Below are 22280 nucleotides of genomic sequence, written 5' to 3' on the forward strand. Positions count from 1 at the left end.
ATATACTTATTTCATAAACCATTTTAGGTCAGGATTTCTGTAACTTAATGGTGAAACCATCCTATCTGATACACGAGGAGAGCTAACATTATTGATCGACGATTAAGAGAACTCAAAGGCATGCTGCTTTTCTGGTAGAAATATTAAAAATAAACTTCAATACTTCTATCTTTGCTCATAGGCCTGAAGCCATCTCCTGCATGTGAATGAAACAGAGCTGCAACAAATTTTGATGTATTGGCTGAATCTCTGGATACTACTTAAGACTCTTAAGACATAGGATTGAGTTAGGAAGCAAACTCTCTTCCCAAGAGAATAGATAATACTTGGAATGAATTTTGTTTATGGGATGGAGCAGAAAACTTGAACTTGAAGATAAACAGACATAGGTAGGAGTGAAAGAAACTTGCATTGGAAGTTCCCACTGGGAGCTGGCATGCATTGATAATCCGTTCTTTAAAAATGTTCAGCGAAGGGCTTCCCTGGTGGTGCAGTGGTTGAGAGTCCACCTGCCGATGAAGGGGGCACGGGTTCGTGCCCTGGTCCGGGAAGATCCCATATGCCATGGAGCGGCTGGACCCGTGAGCCGTGGCCGCTGAGCCTGCACATCCGGAGCCTGTGCTCCACAACTGGAGAGGCCACAACAGTGAGAGGCCCTCATATGGCAAAAAAATAAAAAATGTTCATTGAAAAGTTCAGGTTAGTTAGAGATTTCACCTTTGTTTCTCCAGCATTGGAACTTTTTTTCTTAGTTATTTATATTTTGTATGGAGTCTGAATGTGTTATTTTGTGGAGGCTAAAGAGTCAAGATGGCAAGGGGAAAGGGCACCTCCTATACCTTAAACTCTCCCAGAATCCTAGAGGGATAGGATTTTTCCCACAAGGAGAATTAAGGCCAGCTTGCCAGGCTGATTAGTGATATCAGAAGAAAGAGACTCAAAATCCTAGAAAAATTTCTGAGAGGGACGTATACAAGAAAAGAAAGAAAAGGGCTCAGTAAATTTCTTGTCTTTATAATAATCAGAAAATAATTCCTACGTAGCAGACAGTAATACTTGCCAGAATATTTAGAAACATGACAGCGCTAGTCTCAGTGTTCACTTATGCAATGTTAAGATAAATTTTCCAATTTTATTTTAATTCTAGTTTTGAACTGGAAAGAAATGAATACAAGAAGTAGTAGTGTGTGATACTGAGTGAAAGTTTTTTTTACTCCTTTTTCCTATTCCTTGATGTTGCTGTTAAACTATGAAACTCAAGAATTCTTTTAAATGGATATAATTCTTCTTAAATGAATTATGTTATCTTAAAGAATAATGCCTGAGTCGGTTTGTTTTGTGAAATTGGAGAATATTAGGTAATAAGACATGTTTCAGGAGAATAATCAAGAACATAAAGGAAATCCTATATCACAGATACCCAAAATACACCCTTACTCTAAAGAGAGAACTGGAATTAGTTTGTCCCTGTCAAAAGTGAGAGATAACTCTGGTAGTGGAAAATGTTGAAAAGTGAAATCACATCACCTAAGAAACAACAAGCAGATGAAGTTAAATAAAAAAGAAAAGATCTTTAGATAAAGATAGAAGTTAGGTCTTAAGGGAGAGAGAAATGATTTGGTGGTTGGATGATATTAAAATCTTAATGTCATTTCGGTAAGCATTCTCATCTTGTACTTTTTAAATTTAGTTTTTATTTTATATTGGAGTAAAATTGATTTACAATGTTGTGTTAGTTTCAGGTGTACAGCAAAGTGATTCAGTTGTACACATACATATATCCATTCTTTTTCAGATTCTTTTCCCATATAGGTTATTATAGAATACTGAGTAGAGTTTCCTGTGCTATAAAGTAGGTCCTTGTTGATTATTTATTTTATATATAATAGTGTGTATAGGTTAATCCCAAACTCCTAATTTATCTTCCCCTCCACCACCACTTTCCCCCTTTGGTAACTGTAAGCTTGTTTTCAAAGTCTGTGAGTCTGTTTCTGTTTTGTATATAAGTTCATCTGTACCATTTTTTTTAGATGCCACATATAAGTAATATCATATGATATTTGTCTTTCTCTTTCTGACTTACTTCACTGAGTGTGATAATCTCTGGGTCCATCCATGTTGCTGCAAATGGCATTATTTCATTCTTTTTTATGGCTGAGTAATATTCCATTGTATATATGTACCACATCTTCTTTATCCATTCCTCTGTTGATGGACATTTTGGTTGCTTCCATGTCTTGGCTATTGTAAATGCAATGAACATTGGGGTGCATGTATCTTTTGAAATTATGGTTTTCTCCAGATGTATGCCCAGGAGTGGGATTGCTGGATCATATGGTAGTTGTACTTTTAGTTTTTTAAGGAACCTCGATACTGTTCTCCATAGTGGTTGTACCAATTTACATTCGCACTAACAGCGTAGGAGGGTTCCCTTTCTGCACACCCTCTCCAGCAACTTATTGTTTGTAGACTTTTTGATGATGACCATTCTGACTGGTGTGAGGTGATATCTTATTGTAGTTTTGATTTGCATTTCTCTAATAATTAGGGATGTTGAGCCTCTTTTCATGTGCTTTTTGGTCATCTGCATGTTTTGTTTGGAGAAATGTCTGTTTAGATCTTCTGCCCATATTTTGACTGGGTTGTTTATTTTTTTGATATAGAGCTGCATGAGCTGTTTATATATTTTGGAAATTAACTCCTTGTCAGTTGCTTCATTTGCTAATTTTTTTTTCCCATTCTGTGGGTTGTCTTTTCATTTTGTTTATGGTTTTCTTTGCTGTGCAAGAGCTTTTAAGTTTAATTAGGTCTCATTTGTTTATTTTTGTTTTTATTTTCATTACTCTAGGAGCTGGATCCACAAAGATACTGCTGTGATTTATGTCAGAGTGTTCTGCCTATGTTTGCTTCTAAGAGTTTTATAGTATCTGGCCTTACATTTATGTCTTTAATCCATTTTGATTTTCATATTGTACTTTGTTTAGAGTTAGCTGCAAGTAGCTGTCTTTCCAATGTTAAACAAGTCAAGATAAATTGTTTCCTGTTTTTCTGACTTGAAAGAAGTTTGAAGAAGTGGATACATCAAAGTTGTATCACTGTCAGGTTGGTTACCTCCAGTGATTTGGGTAGAATGTAGATGCCCAGTGTGTTGGGTCAAACTTTTAATTTTCCATATGAGGAAACCTAGGCTCAGAAAACTTAACAGATATGAAGGCAGCTAGTTGGTGGAGGAGCCAAGACTAAATATCGGACTCCCCACCTTGTGAATACCTTTCCTTTTATGATTGTTTTAATCAAGTTTTCACATAAAAACATGGTCAGAAATATGATAGACTGGTATCAGCTTTTATTGCCACATAGCCCGGGCATCAGAATAATAGTTTTTGACATGATAAATTGCAATATACATTTCACTTCTATCAGGACTTTTAAGTTTGTGATCTTAATTCCCATTTTTAACTTAAAAGGCCACAAACTTGCTGAACATGTATCTTTATGTATCTTTACTGTTTTTCCATAGGTTTTCCATGGAGCAGCAGTATACATCAAATAATTTTCTTTAAGGGTGCCAAACAAGGACAATTTATTGGTTTCCTAGAGCTGCTATAACAAATTGTCACCAACTGGGTGGCTTGAAACAACAGAACTTTATTTTCTCACTGCTTTGGAGGTTAGAAGTCCAGAATCAAGATATCAACAGGGTTGGTTCCTTCTTGGTGCCTTGGGGGAGAATTTGTTCCATGCCTCTCTCCTAGCTTCTGTCGGTTACTCACAATCCTCAGAACTTCTTGACTTACGGATGAACCTCTCCAATCCCTGACTCTGTTTCACATGGCATTCTCCTCTCTGTATGCTTGTATCTCTTCTCTTGTAAGAACACCAGACATATTGGATTAGAATCCACTAATCAAGTATGACCTCATCTGAAATTGATAACATCCACAAAGACCCTATTTCTAAATAAGATTATCTTCACAAATACTGGGAGTTAATCTCAACATATCTTTTTGGGGAACACAGTTTACCCCATAACAGATACCAATATAGTTACTCTGACCCATGTTAGACCTTTCAGAATTAAATATTTCTTCCTTATATCATTGAATGTTTTACACAATATCTTCATCCACCTAAATACTGATCACAAATAACTCTATTGCTTGATTAGCCAAAATCAGCTGATACCTTGTTGAGCGTAATATCACAAAGGGACAGTGTGGACAGGTGTTCCTGGAGAGACAAGGGAGATATTAAAATGGAGAAGAATCTAAGACAACTTACAATATTATGATTTGGGCATTACGGCCAGCTCAAAACCTTAAAAGTTTGTTTTGTCTTCTCTGAAGGACATTTTACGAAAGGATATTTATTTACCTCATATTTCTTAACCAAGACTAGATCTGTTGCATATATGCAAGCAGCTTTGTGATAGAAAATATAATCAGTACATTACACTAGAAACTAAACTTTTTCCCCAGTTCTAGTATTAGCATCTTGAGGAATTATAGGAAAAGAAAAGGTCTATCAAATGGAAAGCTGCCAAAAACAGTTGCAAAGGAAATTATAATGTTTTTATGAATTTGATTACTTAACCTATCTAGAAAAGCATGTTTGTAAAATAAAGAGAATCCATGATTCAAAGATGTTTTTAAATAATAAATACTGATAAGTTTTCAAAGCTGAATTTTAAAGTTCAGCTTTGAGATACTTATTTTAGGAACTATTTTCAAAGTCATAGTAAAGAGACTATTGCATTCACAGGAGTCACAGAATCCTAAGGGGACTTCAGAATGTAAGGTGATATTTAAGTAGAGAAAATTAGCATCCCTGAGATACTCTAAATCTGACATCTAGAAATCTGCATTCAAATAGGGGATTAAAGTGGCCCTGCTGAGTGGACTGGATGGGCATACTGATAAAAAAAAAGTGTATGTTGAGGCAAGATAATTTTTTGTCCTTTCAGCTTGTTAGAGATTAATGACTACAGGCATTTGTTTGGAATCTTTTATTCTTACTTCTTTTATTGTGAACTCTTGACTAGAATTGCTTATGTTAATCTATTTCACAATATGAAAATATAGTAGCTCAAGAAAAATAAATGATTTTATCCATTCATTTCCAATTATGAAGATGAAAAATATAGTTACATATATATAAATTGTGTTGTTAATTTGTATTGCAGGAAGTATCCATTTATATTTAAAATAATATAAATATAAGTATGTTATATAAAATATTATATAATGGAAAAACTTTGTGCGGGCTTTTTTTTTTTTTTTACATCTTTATTGGAGTATAATTGCTTTACAATGGTGTGTTAGTTTCTGCTTTATAACAAAGTGAATCAGTTGTACATATACATATGTTCCCATATCTCTTCCCTCTTGCGTCTCCCTCCCTCCTACCCTCCCTATCCCACCCTTCCAGGCAGTCACAAAGCACCGAACTGATCTCCCTGTGCTATGCGGCTGCTTCCCACTAGCTATCTACCTTACGTTTGGTAGTGTATATATGTCCGTGCCTCTCTCTCGCTTTGTCACAACTTACCCTTCCCCCTCACCATAATCTCAAGTCCATTCTCTAGTAGGTCTGTGTCTTTATTCCTGTCTTACCCCTAGGTTCTTTCCTACTTTATTCTACTACTATGTTGGGTTTTATTTATTTATATTGAACCATTTTGCATATCTCATCTTTAATTCTGTATGTAGGATGCTTTGCTTTTCGTCAAAGGATTCTTTTTAAAAAAAAATAACAAAGAAGGACTATAGTTCTATATTGCACGGTATAAGTGCAGACATTACTAGTATTTTCATAGGTAGTCACAAATATACTAAATATTTTGGAGTGCCCAGGTAGAAAAAAAACACATTTGAAAATTTTCTAATACATTATATCAAGAAGTCTGGGGTGGGGAGAGAAAAAAGAACTCTTGAAAACATGCTTAATTAATATTTCTGGGAAATATAGTTTTATTTCACCTTTTAAACTAGAAAATGTTCTTTCCTACAGAGATTTTAGATAAGTAAGATAGTTCATTTTGGGGGCTAGAACTGTTTCAGTACAGAAGTACAAATACATATATCTTAAAAAGCTTGCGTGCTGATGCAAGGCCCCTCTCCCAGCACACTGAAGTGCATTTGTATGCATACAGTCATACCCTGTGCTGGGTAGGTATTGCCTCACCTCTGAATGGTTCAGTGTTCATCCAGCAGCCATATGTTTAGTCCATCAATGTTAGATGAAAAAATGTAAAATGGTTACTAGTGAGTCACAAGAGAGGTGTGGCAAGAGCATGTGGGAAAATAGAATCTTATACAGAGAAGAGCATGTAGCTCCTGAGCTTCAGAGAGAATTCTAAAATGATCCTTGGAGATGTCAGTGCTGGGCTTCAGCTCTATCTGACAATGGCTGGTGACCTGATAAGGAAGATCTATCAGAGCTAATTAGGAGAAGGGACTTCAGAGCTTCCTGGAAAATATTCTCCTAAGGAATTCATACATGGTCAAGTAACAAAGTGTTGTTCCCTGACAGAGGGTTTGGGTGATTGGGAATGCAGCATTCTGGATGTCTCACAAGGATTTTTCTTCCTGCCTAGCACCTTGTGGTTTTCCCATCCAGTACATCTGAGACGTGTGGAGGGATTTTTAAAAAGCTATATGTGGAACCACAGTAGCTTTTTTTCCAAAAAGCTTTGTGTTTTGGTACTAATGTGGTAAATTACAACACAAAATGATAGAAGGATATAATTGATTGACTTCTGTAGGAAACATACTGTACCTTTAACACCTTCTACATATTAAATGCTTCCTAGACTATGGCACTCAGCTCCAGAAAGTTTCCAACAGATCAGGGTGCCTGTGATCCTGGTGAAAGTGCCAGGGTCCCATTAAAAGAAAAAAAAAAAGTACCAATGGAAGCAGAAATGTGCCTACAGGGAGCAGAAATGCTATACAGGCATGTTATCTGTAGTACATGATAGTGCCCAACAGAAGAGTGCATCAATAAACAAAGTGGGAAAATTGTAGATGCCTTAGGGAAACTGAACCTGAAGGTTCTCATTAAGGAACTCATGTGGGACATCTTCAAACTACATAGGAGGGACCTTTCTGGAGGCTAGTATCCATCCTGAGTAGGAGCAAGAATCAGAGGAAAGTGGAAGAAATAAAGATGAATAAGTGATAGGTGATTGATAAGTGATAGATAGATGGTTGATGGATAGATAAAGACAGATAAACTTAGTCTGGCTATTTTGGTAAGGCTAGTAAGAAAGAAAAGGAAATAAATCTGTATTGGCCAGTTGATATGCTCTTCTATGGTGCTGAGAAATTTTAAATACAAGTGTTTTTTTGAACTACAAAAATAGTTTTGTCATGCCTCTGGAATACATTGGTGGTGATATTTTTGATGTCCACTTATATGGCATATGTAAAGAAATGTACTTTTAAAACTTAAAAGAATTGACAAAACTGTCTTCTGTGTCCATCTCCACTTTGTAAAATTAATATAGGCATCCTGAGCTCCCCACAGAGCCACAAGAGATGGAGGTTAAGACATTGAAAAAGGATGGGGAAATATTAATCCCAGGACCAGGCATGCTCTAGTCTCTGGTACCATGCTTTTCCTAGAGGATGCTTTCATATTGTTGGTATGCTTGTGCCTGCTTGAGTGAGTGAGATAAGAAAGGATCTGGGGAGGAAGAATCAGGTGTCCAGGCTGTGAGTTGCCATAGAATTTCAGCTTGAGGTAATCATGTTGGAGTAGTTTTGCCCAAGATCTGGGGTTAAGGAAAGAGAGTGAGATCTCTGCCAACATCCAAGGTACATTGAAGAAATTTGCCCCAAATCACTCAGGAAGTGTCAGATCCTAGAACTGGAAGTAAGACTTTTCTCTATTTCCATATTTTAGGTATTGAATTTACATGTGAATACTTCCATGTAAACTACAAATTTGGTTAAACAAACAAACAAAAACCTGTCTGAATCAAGTCCTCTAATAAATCCCTTGTCTCTGGGTAAAACCGAATGTTTACAACATAGACCTCAGCTAACTTTCTACCATTGTTTGAAAATAAGGCACAAGTTTCTGAGTTATTTATTGATCACCTCCAGGTGTTGGAACATCCAGTGCCATTTGACTAGAATGAATTTCCCACCTTGAACTCCTTGAAAAGTCTTATATTTTTAGGACTCTGCTCAAAATATCTGCCTATTTGGAAAATTTACTTGGGATCTTCAGTAATACTTAAGTGCTTCCTTTTATGTGTTCCTAGGCACCTTCTGTATTCTACCTTTATCATAGCTTTCATTAGTTTTGATAGAGGTTGGACACTTTTTTCTACCTTTATCATAGTTTGCATTAGTTTTGATAGAGGTTTAGCACTTTTTTTCTTTACTTGAAACAAAATATCATATAAAAATAGAAGATAATCTGCTATGGGTGTAGTGTACAAAATAAAGTCAACACAAATGACAAACAGTACACCCAAGCCCAAAGAAAATACTTTGTACTTGCAATAAAAATTTGGTGAATGAATATTAATAAATATAAAATATTGACATCCGTGGGATTTTATTTTTCTGATTTCCAGTTTTTGAGGAATTTTTAAAAAATTACCCAACTCTATTGATTTGGATAAGAAGTAATCTGTTGTGCTTAGTAAATATTTATTTAATTAAAATTAATCTACTGTAGTGCTGGGAGTAAAACTTTGGGAAGGAGAGTAGATATTTAAAATAGATTCATTCTAAAACTTGGGAATATAGTCAAATTATAACATTCTTTGACAGTGAGATCAAAAGTATAAAAATAGATGTCTTGAGACGTTCTACATACAAGCAGCGTTAATTTCCCTGGAGCTGAAATATTGTACAAACTCCTCATCTACTTTTATTCTGACAAAATGCTTGTAAAACAATGTTGTTGCTAATTGAATTCTGCAGGCACTTAGAAATTAGGAAGGAGATCTTGGCATGCCAACACAATTATTCCACTATGTTTTGTTTTTTTTTTTAACATTTTATTTTATATTGGAGTATAGTTGATTAACAATGTGGTAGTTTCAGGTGTACCACAAAGTGATTCAGTTATACATATATAAGTATCTATTCTTTTTCAAATTCTTTTCCCATTCAGGATTTTACATAATATTGAGCACAATTCCCTGTGCTATACAGTAGGTACTTGTTGGTTATCCGTTTTAAATATAGCGGTATGTACATGTCAATCCCAAACTCCCTAACTATCCCTCCCCACCACCTTTCCCCCCAGTAACCATAAGTTCGTTCTCTAAGTCTGTGAGTCTGTTTGTGTTTTGTAAATAAGTTCATTTGTATCATTTCTTTTTCAGATTCCACATATAAATGATATCATATAATATTTCTCTTTCTCTGTGTTTTTAATTACAAATAAATAAGTTGATATTATGATTAAGATATAACTTTCTATAAATCTGTTTAAAACTTATATGTAATATAAATCATATGGAATGTGGCCATTAATAAATAATCCGATAAATTTGATTGTCTGACAATAAAACTTTAGTATCTCTCATTAAGAAGAAAACCTCCTCTGATACCTAGAATGAACAGCTGGATACTCTCTTTTCTTTTGAGCCCAAATCACAAAAATAGTAATCACATATTAGACATCAAAGGGATGAATGTAATTATGTATCAGATATGTACATGTGAAGCTCTGGACTATATTAATGTACATGACTTTTATATACTCATACTTCGGTTTGGATAAAACTTCTTGTGCTGGGAAATAGGCAAGATTATATTCTAATATTTTTAAGTTTCACTTTATCAAAATGCATTTTATAGGTAGTGGAGAATTTAAGACATGCAATAAAACCGAACGGAGAAGAGTTCCTTTCAAGAGCAAACCTCTGTTAGATATTTTATAGCTTATTATGGTTGAAATTGGCAAATCACCTATGAATTTAAGCTTTCATTTGAAATCTGATATTAAGGAATGATTCTAGGTCATATTTGAAAGTTTAATTCTCTGTATGTAGTCAGTGATTCTTATCATTCTGTTCAAACTCCCTGGACTAATGTTAAACTTGATAATATCCTAAAAAGTTGGTTATTACATGGTTTTCTGATGACTTACACACTTGTCACCAAAGTACACAACAACGAGTAGATTATACATATTCTATAACATATAATTATACATATTTTATATGTGTCTGTATGTATATATAATCTTTATAACTAATACTATTTATTAAATGTTAGATGTTAGATTTGGTTTGAAAGTCACATTTTATCTTTTTTATTTTCTTCATAAATAGAGTATATGTTTCATTCATTAAGAAACAATTGCTGTATGTACTGAACTAAAACTTTTGAAGTTTACTGTTTCATGAAAATTTGATACTTTGAAACTAGCTTGGAAAAATAAGTTATTAAAAATAAACTTCAGGGCATGGAACTAATTTTTTTATTTAAAAATCAGAAGACTTCTGTTGCTCAAATAAATGCATCAAAAATTTACAATAATTATTCTTTTTTTTCTCGATCTTAGAATCTCAGAATAAAATATTGAGCTCTATTCTTTAACTAACATTTCTCTCACTAGAGGACACCAAGTTAAACCACAATTTCGAGAACCAACAAACTTGTGTGTTTGGCACAGTAAGCCAAAATTATTTTTACATAATGTAGGAGGAAAGTGGGAAAAACTTTCCAGTTTAATTTTCTTAGATTATCTAATTTTAGATTAGATATCTAATTTTCATTAGCATTAGGATTAATTACTCTCTGTGAAATTTTTGAATGCGATAAATTTGTTTTCTAGAACCAGGCCATTTTTAAACGATATAAACAATCTAGTTTTTAGATTTTTAAAGAGTAACCACAATGATAATTATAGCTGATACTTACTATGTAATTATTAAGTACAAGACACTATATGTATTAACTCACTTAATTTTCACTGCAACACTTTGACCTAGGTTAGTACTCTTAACCTTTAAAGGTGAAAAAGTTAACATGTGGAGTAGTATCTTGCACAATAGCACACAGCTAATGTGTGGAATCCTCAGTATTCAAATGGAACCAGTCCTGTTCAAGAGTTGACTATGGCATCTTCAAAGGTCAATGAGAAAAAGTTTCAAATACCAATAAACACAAAAATGAACTTCTTAAAGAAATGCCACTTCTAACTTCTCTACATTTTCTACAATGAGCTATTTTTGTACAATATTTACCAAAGCCAATAATCTTTGTTCCCAAGAAACATACATAAAGAATATCAACTTTTATTTCAATAAAGTTAGTGCTCCTCAATTGTTTTTTGAAGGGGACAGGTAGTAAATCATAAATTTTTTAAAAAAGTTTCTGTTTTTTATCTCCTTTTCCATCATAGACACAAGTCTTGAATCCTTAGGTCATCTATAGCTCACTAGATAAAAATATGTGCGCCTGGCACTTAGAGTTGAATAAAGTACTGCTGGATAAGCAGAAAATAAAAATGTAAAATAAGATTGGAATAGAAACTTGAAGTGTTATATGAAAGTAAAGGGAAAAAGAAAGAAAGCATAATGAAGAACAAACAATGAAAATTAAGAAATAAAACAGATAAAGGAAGAAACCTGTATTCTGGACACTCTTGTCCAAGGTCTGATGTCACGTCGTTAAAGGAAGCAGGATATTTTCTGTTCATAAACAAGAAGATGTGGTGTTGTTTTTGGAAATTTACAGTCAAGTGGATAAAAACAAAGCAAAATGTCTCTGATTAGTTGGCATAGATTGATCAATCAATTGATCAACAAATTCAGGTAAAGTAAAGCATATAATTTAAGTAAAAATGGTATAAAAGTAGTGTTTTAATAAATTTTATTAAATTTCCTCTTAGAAATCACCAACAACCTTCTGAAATACTGTACTTAAAATGTCACTTCTATCAAGAACTCAATTGACCTGCAAAAGGTTATAAATACCATTGTTTTGGCTAAATGCAAATTTATAAATGCCGCATCTTTCCTGATAATTCCTTCTTCTTCAAAGTTCTCCTAATTTCATTAAAAATTAAAATTAAAAATAGCATAGCACTTATAATGAATAACTTACATCCTTGTAACTTATAATGCTATTTTCTGCCTTATCTGACTACTCTGCTATTTATTTTAAAAGAGAATTTCAAGTTCAAATTCACTTTTGAATCATGCCACATGTATGATTTGCTTACAAACTCTTAGGTTACTGTTTCCTTAAATCAAGTGAAAGAATCTTGATGTCAGATTACACGTCATTTTCCAAGGTTTCTGGCATCTAGGGACATAAAAGACACTAAAATATATGTTAATTGTATGATTTGTATCTCTACAAGTTTGACTGCAATAAAATCTACCAAAAGGGCTTATCAATAATCCTGTTGTAAACTTGTGTTCTTACCTGAGAAGAGTAAAAATAGATAAAAGACAAATTCTTTTCTCAAAGAGGTTATCTTGAAGGACAAAAGAGAATATTTCCTATAGTAAATTAGTAGTGTCTGATGAATTCTCTCCTAATTCCAGTTAATACACCTGAAAAGTTTCATTGAAATATTTAGAAATTCAGCAATGCTATACAGAGAAATTTAAATATAAAAGTGTGAATGATGAGATTTTGATTAAGAGGAACTGAATGAAAAATTCATTCCTGGATGATCCTTTGAGAAAATAAAATTTTAAGAGTAACTACAAATAATATAGAAAAATAACTGCTATTGATTATTAAATTCTGTTAGGGATACTCCACCCCCTACCCCAAAACATCAATTGTTATTACACCTACAAGTGAAGAAAATTCCCTGCATTTTACAGAGCTGTAGTTAGAGAAGGTTAACATAAGCTTGGTAGGAAAATCTACAAATGTGAACTCTTCTATGAACTATAAGTAGTTTAAATTCCAAAATTTTTATCATGGCTTGTAAGAATCCAACTGTCCAGCTTCAAATTTTTAAATACTTTTGTCTATTCCTAGGCACTAGCCCTTTTCTGTTTCTTCACATAACAAGGTCATTCTTGATCTTGGCCTTAATCTTGTCTGCTATGTTGACCTGTAATGTTGATCTGCTGATGTCTCCATAGTCTATTCTCTCTCAACAAGGGCTGTACAGAGTTACTGTTACTGAATAACACTCAAAGGGAATTATATACCCATATCTTTATCCACGAGAGGGTGGTCACCGCTCATCTATGCCTCCTCCAGTTATCACTTTGGAGTGGGATTCTTGGCTTCTCCTCTTTACCACCACTGGATAATATTTCTGCAAGTTTCCAGAGCTTTTACAATCAGTTTGGAGTATAAGGGAAGTCTCTGATTTAGGTATTAGGAAATTCAGTTCAATCTAAACTTCAGTCTTACAGCTTATACAAGTTTTTCCCCTTATCCCTGGCTCAGGACTGGTATTTTACAGCAGGAATGGGATGAGAAGATGTCTATTTCCTGCTTCTCCTGAAGGGAGACTGTAATCTGGCATTGTTGCCCTCTGTGTGATAGGTAACCAAATATTGGTTATTTATCACGGGAACAATTAAATGCTGGCTAAGGATTGTAAAAAAAATTAACTTTTAGAAAAAAAAGATATTGTCACAAACAAAATCAAAATAACTCCTCTCCTATAATGAAATATCTGAGATGGAAGGTCTCTCCATATGTATAAATTTACTGGTCTAATTTGATACAACAATAATGTTAATTAAAACAGTATAAACGTTGTACACCTTAAACTTGCACAATGTTGTATGTCAATTATTTATCAGTAAATATGGCCAAAAAAACCCTCAGTATAATATAAGGACATGATTCATATTGATCTTGTCATATTGACTTTGGGTTCCAGCTCTACTTGGTGGGCCAAAAATTTCTAAGCCTAGTGGAGAGTAAGAGACCACAGCATAGGCTGAGTAACTTGGAATACTAATATCTGACCAAGACAGCCATGTTGGAAGGACAGAAGTGATCTCAATGATGAAGAGACAAGGCAGTATTGGAAAAGCATATGGAATAGGCAGGGTGCATCTGAAAGAGTTGAAAAGGCAGCAGCAACAGGGAACTATTGTGTTTTATCAGTTTAGATACCCTAAGAATGTATTTGTTCTTGAACAGAATTTTGAGGTTAGAAACCATAGGTAATAGGAGGTAGTATTATGCAGTTATGCAAAGCTTCCTAAAATGTGCATTTGAAATTTAGTGGTCTGTAGGTTTGCAAGGCCTGAGGAAAATCACATTTTAGGAATAATTTCTGTATGCTACATCTCCCACTCCTTCGTTTCTTGTTGTTCTAACTTTAAAAATAATGCCTGCTCAGTATTAAAATAAGTATAGAACAGAAAAGCATAAAAACAGGAAAGGTCATCTGCAACCTGTTTACCCAGATACAAAGTTTGGGAATAATTTTACTAATTTACTTTTCAATACACTTTAAATATATTGCAATCATAACATATAAGAAATTGTGTATGCTTTTCTACTAAGCTTTATATTATAAGAATCAAATATATACACTACCAAATGTGGGAAGCTGCTGCATAGCACAAGGAGATCAACTTGATGCTTTGTGATGACATAGAGGGATGGGATAGGGAGGGTGGGAGGGAGGCTCAAGAGGGGGGTATATGGGAATATATGTATACATATAGCTGATTCACTTTGTTGTACAGCAGAAACTAACACAACATTGTAAAGCCTTTATACTCCAATAAAGATGTTAAAAAAAAGTATCTACATTACTAAATGTGTTTTCTGATATTCATAGCCATAAAATGCCCTTTCTTGGAGTAATGCTTATAAAGATTTTCCTTTCCCTGTGCATATTATTTGTGTTATTTCCAATTTCCATAAGTAAATAAGACTATGAAGGATAATTTAGTTAAAACTTTCATACTTCTCGGACTATTTCTGTGAGATAATTTCTTAGAAGTAGCATTTCTGAGTCAACAAAATAAACTTTTAGGGTTGGGATAAATTTGAGCAATTTTTAAAATCAAAACTCTGCCAACGTATTCTTCCATCTGGAGGGTAAAATAGTAGACTTTTTTGTTTTGAACCTATATCTACTGGCCTTTCCTATATAGACTTCTATGATTTTAAACAACTTTATATTAGTTTACTATGAAGGAAGGTGACATCTTTGAAAGTGGTTTTGAATTTGCTCACATTTATCAGGCGTTTGAATTTCTTCCTTATTGAATTATGTATGTGTATATTTGTCCATTTATTACTTAGACTTGTATATTTAATTACTGATTATATATGTTTTTTAAATATCAATATTAAGAATATTCTTTTGTTATATAATTAATAATTTTCTTTTAAAAATAAAAGCCCATTTGAACACTACCCCCTTTTTAGAGGCATGTACTAGTAACTGATCCATGTGTAATCTTTTTAAAATTACAAATATTAATACATAGCCATGGAAATTTTATATTTTATGTATTTCTTAACATAAATGCCTTACAATTTGCATAATGCTGCAATTTCTTCTATCATTCACAAGTATATTTTGAAGATCTATCTGTGTTGACTGAGTAGTTTTAGTTTTTTAACTTTCAACTGCTATATTTATCATATGACTATGCCACATTTTTTCCTTTCCCCAATTTTACCATTTAAAAATAAAGCTAGAGAAGCTCCAGTGGCGCAGTCGGTTAGCGTGCGGTACTTATATAAAAATAATGCTAGAACAAATTTCAACATATATGTCTACATTTAGATTCCTACTAGCATATATAAATATATACCTTTTATAGTGCAACTTTGTCAATAATTAATTTTTAATTCTGTAAAACTTTTGGGCAAAAACATCTCCTTTTGCTACATGGTGAAAAACAATTCAGACCTTCATATTGCCTGTTATCAGACCCTCTCCTGTTAGAAAGTAAACATGGAAAGTTAAATTATTTTTCTTCAGGAAGCTGATATGATTTGGATATAAAGTAACTTTAGTTTCTGATATTCTGAGTTAAGCATCCGAAAAAAATGATATTTATGCCAGTATGTCTGAGAAATCTATCAAGTTAGTGATTAGATGGATGTTACTGATATTTTCCTTTCTGATTCTCAGATTTTTGTGTTTTGTTTTTACTCTCCCTCCTTTTATTGATATATGCTATTTAAAATGTATTTCTTCCATTAATTAATTTACAAAGCTAAACCCTGATCTGGTCTGTGATTTATTCTGTTTCTTCATGCAAGAAAAGCAAGTTAGTGGCACAAGAATTTTACCTGTCCATAGACATGCATGCATTTTTTATTGTTGCTTTTCATTTCTGTTTTGGCATTCAGTCATTTTCCTTTAAATTTCAATGCCTTTTGTAAGAACGTCTTTCTCACAGTCCTCTTGACTCCCTGTTGTCTTGTGCTTGAGTCTGTTAATTCACATTGTTAATTCACATTAACTGTTTGTTTTCTGTGAGTAGGTGAATATTTAGCCCTTTTATTAAGTTGACTTTTCCTCTCCATGAAGTACTCCATTACCAGCTCATCCTCTATTTTCCCTTCCTCAAGTAACCAATACTAAGAGTTTGCATCTCTTCCTTAGCCTCTTGGGGGTGAGGATGGATGGAAAAGGATAAGGCAGTACACTAATTAACTAGAGCCCAATGAGTTCAGCTGGAAAAGTTTTCTATCCCATCTTCCTAGCCAAGCTTTACCCAGAATTCATTCCAAAATTGTTTCTCTCCTTTGGATATCACTGTTGATCAGTTTCTATTAATCACAAGTTTTGGGTTGTCTGTGATTTCACCTGTGCTCCCACCACCATTATTCCATTTCTCTCTATTTAACTGAATCTGAATCTCCTTCTACTTTATTGTTTACTCATCAGGAAAAATACACTTCAGTGTTTTTTTCTTTGGTTTTTATTAATAATGTCCAAATATTAACTATTTCCTAACAATTCAACAATGGCTGTTTCATAAATGAAAAAAATAGAACATCTTTTCTCAACATTTCTCATTCTCACTTCATATCAACTGTTCTATTGGTGGAGTACTACCTCATTTCTACATTATAAATGTTCGTGCCACTGTCCTGTAACCCTGTTACTCACAAAAGTCAGAATGTTATCACTTTCTGTCCCAAAAATGGCAAAAGAGGCTACCATACTTAATGTCATTTAAAAATTTTAAAACTGAAAAATTAGAAAACATTAAAAGGCTCTCAGACTTCAAATGACATCTCTGAAATTTGCCTTGTGTGCTATCATTTAAGTGTTAAGGCATGAGGCACAAAGAGTTCTGATTTTTTTTTCCTGTTCTAACAAAGGCACATCCAGAAATAGATAAGGATAAACAAAATAGTACTAGAGAAGAATCTTGAAATTTTCTGATGAATGGTAGAGACCTTCCTTTGATATCAAAATAAAGAGATTCTGAATAACTTAACTCTAGAGAGCAAGAAAATCAAAGTTGGAGTCTTTTGATCAGTTCCCAAGACATGAACTGTAATTCTGTTGGGCATTAAACAATAGGTTATGGAAAGTTGACACATTTTTACATTGTTCACATTATAAGAATGGCAAAGGCTCTCTTAATTATGAATTTATTATTAATTTACATGATTTAATGTTTTTGAACTTGTGGGTCTTATAAATGAATGACATAATCAGACTGCTTAATTTTTCTCTAGGAAATGTATTGTTTCTTCTTATCTTAAACCGTATTACCTTTCTCTCCTGTCCAGTTGTCCAGAAAAACATATCAAGAAATTATAATACAGATTATTCTTGATTACAATCAGTTTTCTTAACGTTGTCTCAGAACCCGATATGTCTGTCATCAATCATTATTTTATTCTTATTAAATCATCTTTAATCTTTCCCTTTTCTGTTTGTATTATAAAATACAATGCCTTTAAAACAACTCTGAAAAACCTAGCTATATTAAAATGACAGCAAAATCTCAACACACAGCCCATAGGACTCAATGAATTTCACATGAAGTGAATCTCTCCATGATAGATAACATAGTGTTTGTCCCTCCTCCTGAGGCCCTTGGGTTTGTTACAAGGGGCTTGGGTGTCTATTATATCAATGTAATTGCCATATTGTAGCATTTCAGGTTTATTTCTGTGGAACACTTGTCAGTGAGGACTGCCTTCATTTTCTGTTTTTCTCTGCTATTCAAAATTCAACACTAAGCCCAGAACAGAACAGACATTTTCTTCTGCTGTTAATAGATGATATATAATGAAGAACAATCTCTGTTCTTTATTTTTTATTTTATGTTATTTTTTTTTTCCTAACTGGAATCCTGTCTTTGGAGAATGAATTCTGGTGGGACAGTAAAAATCTATAATAGACACAAAGAAAAAATGTTGAAGGTTTATGTTTTTCATAGGAGGTACAATATCTGCTGCTCTGTTTTTCAAGAGCAGGAGCTCATCTACTCTCAGGGAGATAATGGTGCTATAGCAATAATATTTTTGTTACTTAATTTGTGTGTGTGTGTGTTTGATTCTTTATTCCTTCTGACTACTTCAGATTGCTTATTGTGTGCCCCATGGTTATGCACCAGTGCTTGTCAGGGCTCCGATTTCTTGACAAACCAGCTGAGCCAGCACTACAGCTAAGAGTGAACACTGTCTCCGTCAAGTACTTCTATACATTACTTTTGACTATTCGCTGCTGATTCTTTGTAGGAAGAAGCATGAGTTACCTCCTTCTCTTGGGTATGAATGGATCTAATTCCTTTGGGAAAATTTTGTCTAGATAATTCTAACATTTCGCTCCTAACTTTTCATCAACCATGAAAGTACCTTTAGTCCTCACTAATCTCCATACTTTTAATAATTATTATTCTTCATAGAGATATAATTCACTTACCTAGAATTAACTCTTTTAAGCTGTACAATTCAGCATTTTTTTAAAAAATGTAGTACGTTCACAAGGTTTATCTATGCTTTGCTGCCTTTATATCAACTCTCTTTCCCATTGTTGTTCTCTTTATCAAAACATGTCATTCTGCCTTCTGGAACTCACATTCTCAGCTATAAAACTCTCCCACAACCTGAACATTTCTGTATACTTTGCCTCAATCTCATTGCACTAATTGAAATCTGGCTGTCTGCTAAGAGTATTACTCTTCTTATAGCCTCCTCGTTATCTTGTATCCCACCTACATTAGTACTAGGAAACAGGGATGATAGCCAATTCACTCCTGAATATAGTTTCAAGATCATCACCTTCACGTTAAAATCATCTGTTCCTTTGAGCATTATGCCATCTGGGTGTGCCTATTCCTCCAACTACTCAATTTTAATCACCATTCTCTCAGTTACTGAAGAGTGTAGTACCTAACATGAATGAGTCCGCTGTACTCTAAATCCAGCCATTATTCTCGTTGACTACCACATTCAAATGGACTCTATACCCCATGTTATACAACACAATGCAGATTCTTGTTTCCCAACGTTAAGTAAACCCTCAGTGCTTTCTCCTAAATGTTTCATTTTCATAATTTCCTCTCTTCTCTACAAATCCTATTGCAAACTTAGTCAAACACCTCATCACTTATTCATGTAGAGTTCTTGTTTCAGAACTTCAAGAGAAAATAATAATAAAAAATTTTTAACTTCCTAATACCACATTTAGAACAAGGCTCTGTCTTAATATAAGCCTTTGTTTCCTCCCTTTCCCACTTGATTTGTGGTATGGATCCATTTCCTTATCCCAACTCTCACATACGTTTTCAGTTTGTCCAGTTCTCTGTATTGACATATTACCATATATTTAAGTGATCATATGTATGAAAACTTAAAAAACAAAAATCTTAGAAGCGTAAACATAAAAAGTTTGCCTCAAATTCATACGCTACTCCACCAATTAGTTTACCTGTTTTTCCCACTTCATAGCCAAATTTCTTTGCGCATGTTGTCTACTTTTGCTCTATTTTAAAAACTCTCAGTCATTCCCAAACTATAGAAATCTGTTTTATTTCCACCGTGTAATTTATTCATACCTTCGAATAAAGCATTATGCTTTGTCTTAGTTGTAGCTGCTATAATAAATAAAATATCATAAACTGAGTGGCTTAAACACAAACATTTCTCAGGTTTTGAGGCTAGAAGTCAGGTTCTTAGTGAAGTTTACAGATGACTGTCTCTTCATATTCTCACATGATTAGGAGAGAGGGAGAAAAAGAGGGAGAGAGGAAGAGAGGGAGAGAGGAAGTTCTCTGTGTCTCAGGACAGTAATGCCATCATGAAAGCTCTATCCTGAGCTAATCACTTCTCGAATGCCCCATCTCCAGATACCATCACATTGGGAATTAGGGTTTCAGCATATGAATCCGGTGACACATTCAGTTCATAGCATGCTTTATTCCAAAATATGTTTTTGTTACTAAATGCAGTGAAAAATTTGAGAACATTACAGTTTTTATTTACTGTATTTTTGAGTAGCATCTGAATTATCAATTTTTCCCTTTACTTGAAGCACTCTTCCATGGCCTATTCTGTTTTTCTTCCTGTTTTCTATGGCATGCCATTTCAAGGCTTAAATGTTTTTCCTTTAGCCATTTATTCATATTTGTGCTTCTTTTGTATACCAGCTAGAATTCTATTGTGAGATATTAAAAATTCATATCAAATTAACTCAATCACTAGGGTGAAGATATTGGGTCACATAACTAAAAAGACAAATAGTAGGGCTGTTTAGGGTGAAGCTTTAGAAAGTTCAAATAATACCATCAAGCACCCTGATTATTTTTTTTCTTCTGTGCCTTCATTTTTCACTCTTTTCTATCATGGTGCCAGTTTTCTTTTTGGGCTCCACGTTGGGCACCCTTACTCCAGCATCCTCAGAAAATCTGCCTGAATCATACATTGCTATGGCAGTTGTACACCTCACAGTCATACTACACCATCCAGGGGAAGAAAATCTATTCCTGCTTATATGAAAAAAAGGTCTCTTTCCCAGAAGCCTCACAAATACCTTCTCATGTCTCACTCTTCATGAGGGGTAGTGATCATTGTATACAAGGAAAAGAAATACTCGGATTGGTTTAGCCAGAGAAAGCCCACCTCTGGAGCTTTAGATACAGCTAAACCCATGCAAAGCAGGTTGAAGGTTGAAGCATTTTTCCAGAATGCAATTATAATAATATTTTATCTAGCAAAGGGCAAATACATATTTGGAGGTTTATAAAATGATAACATGCATCTACTAAAATGAGATTTCATTTTCAAAACTCTTGTTTATGCTATGAATCCCTCATAGATAATAGCATCCATTCCCAAATTTCACTGATCATCTCTGTGCAGCTTATGCCCAAATCTTATATCGCCCACCTCAATTATTTTTACTGAGCTCCAGAAGCCAATATCTACTGGACATATTTACCAAGTATCTTCACTAAGCCATCACACTGGCATCTTATACTCAACATACTAAAATTTTATTTTCTACTCCAAAATTCCCTTGTTCTCTGAATCATGTTGGTATTGATTAGATTTGCTAGAGGAATCAAATAATTCAAATTTCAGTGATTTGCAGCAACAATGTTTATTTTCACAGTTTACGAGGATTTCACGTTGCCTTTGGATTTTCTCTGGAGTGTAGGTCTGCTCTTGCCTGATTTTTGCTCCACTGCTGTCTCATCTGGAGCTCAGAATAAGAAGGAGCTCTCATCTGAGACATGCCAATTTTTATGTCAAAGGGGAAAATCAAAGTGGGGAGATGAACCATGCAGTCATATTTAAAGCTTCTGCTCAGACCTGACCACGTCAAATGTACTTCTTTACATATGGCCAAAACAACTTATAGGCCCAAGTCTATATTAAAAGAGAGGAAGGTATAAGTGAAAATTTTCAGGAATAATACAGTATCCCATAATATTCTGTTTGCCCAATATGGAAACATAGGAATTATTTTATCTTGTTTATTATCCATATAAAGGATAAATCACTGAGACCTCTAGACCAGCATTGTCCCATGGAACATTCTGTGATGATGATATTTATAATATGTGTTCTCCAATAGGGTAATTAACCACATGTAGGTATTAAGATTTAAAACATTGTAGTGTGATTGGGGAATTGAGTTTTTAATTTTATCTAACTTTAATTAATTTAAATTCACTAAATGGCCACATGTGGCTAGTGACTACTATATTGGACAGCATATCTCTAAACTCTATTATCTAAAAAACTCAAACTTCCAGTTTTTCCTTAATCTGCACTTTATTCTCTTCTCTTCATTTATTAATCTTTCTCAACTGGCTGGAAAAAGTTAATTTTGTTCAATTTTAGGTATTGCTACAACCAGTTTCCAGGATAGTCTCC

This window comes from Globicephala melas, chromosome 5 (genome assembly GCF_963455315.2).
Source record: "Globicephala melas chromosome 5, mGloMel1.2, whole genome shotgun sequence".
Taxonomy (NCBI): domain Eukaryota; kingdom Metazoa; phylum Chordata; class Mammalia; order Artiodactyla; family Delphinidae; genus Globicephala; species Globicephala melas.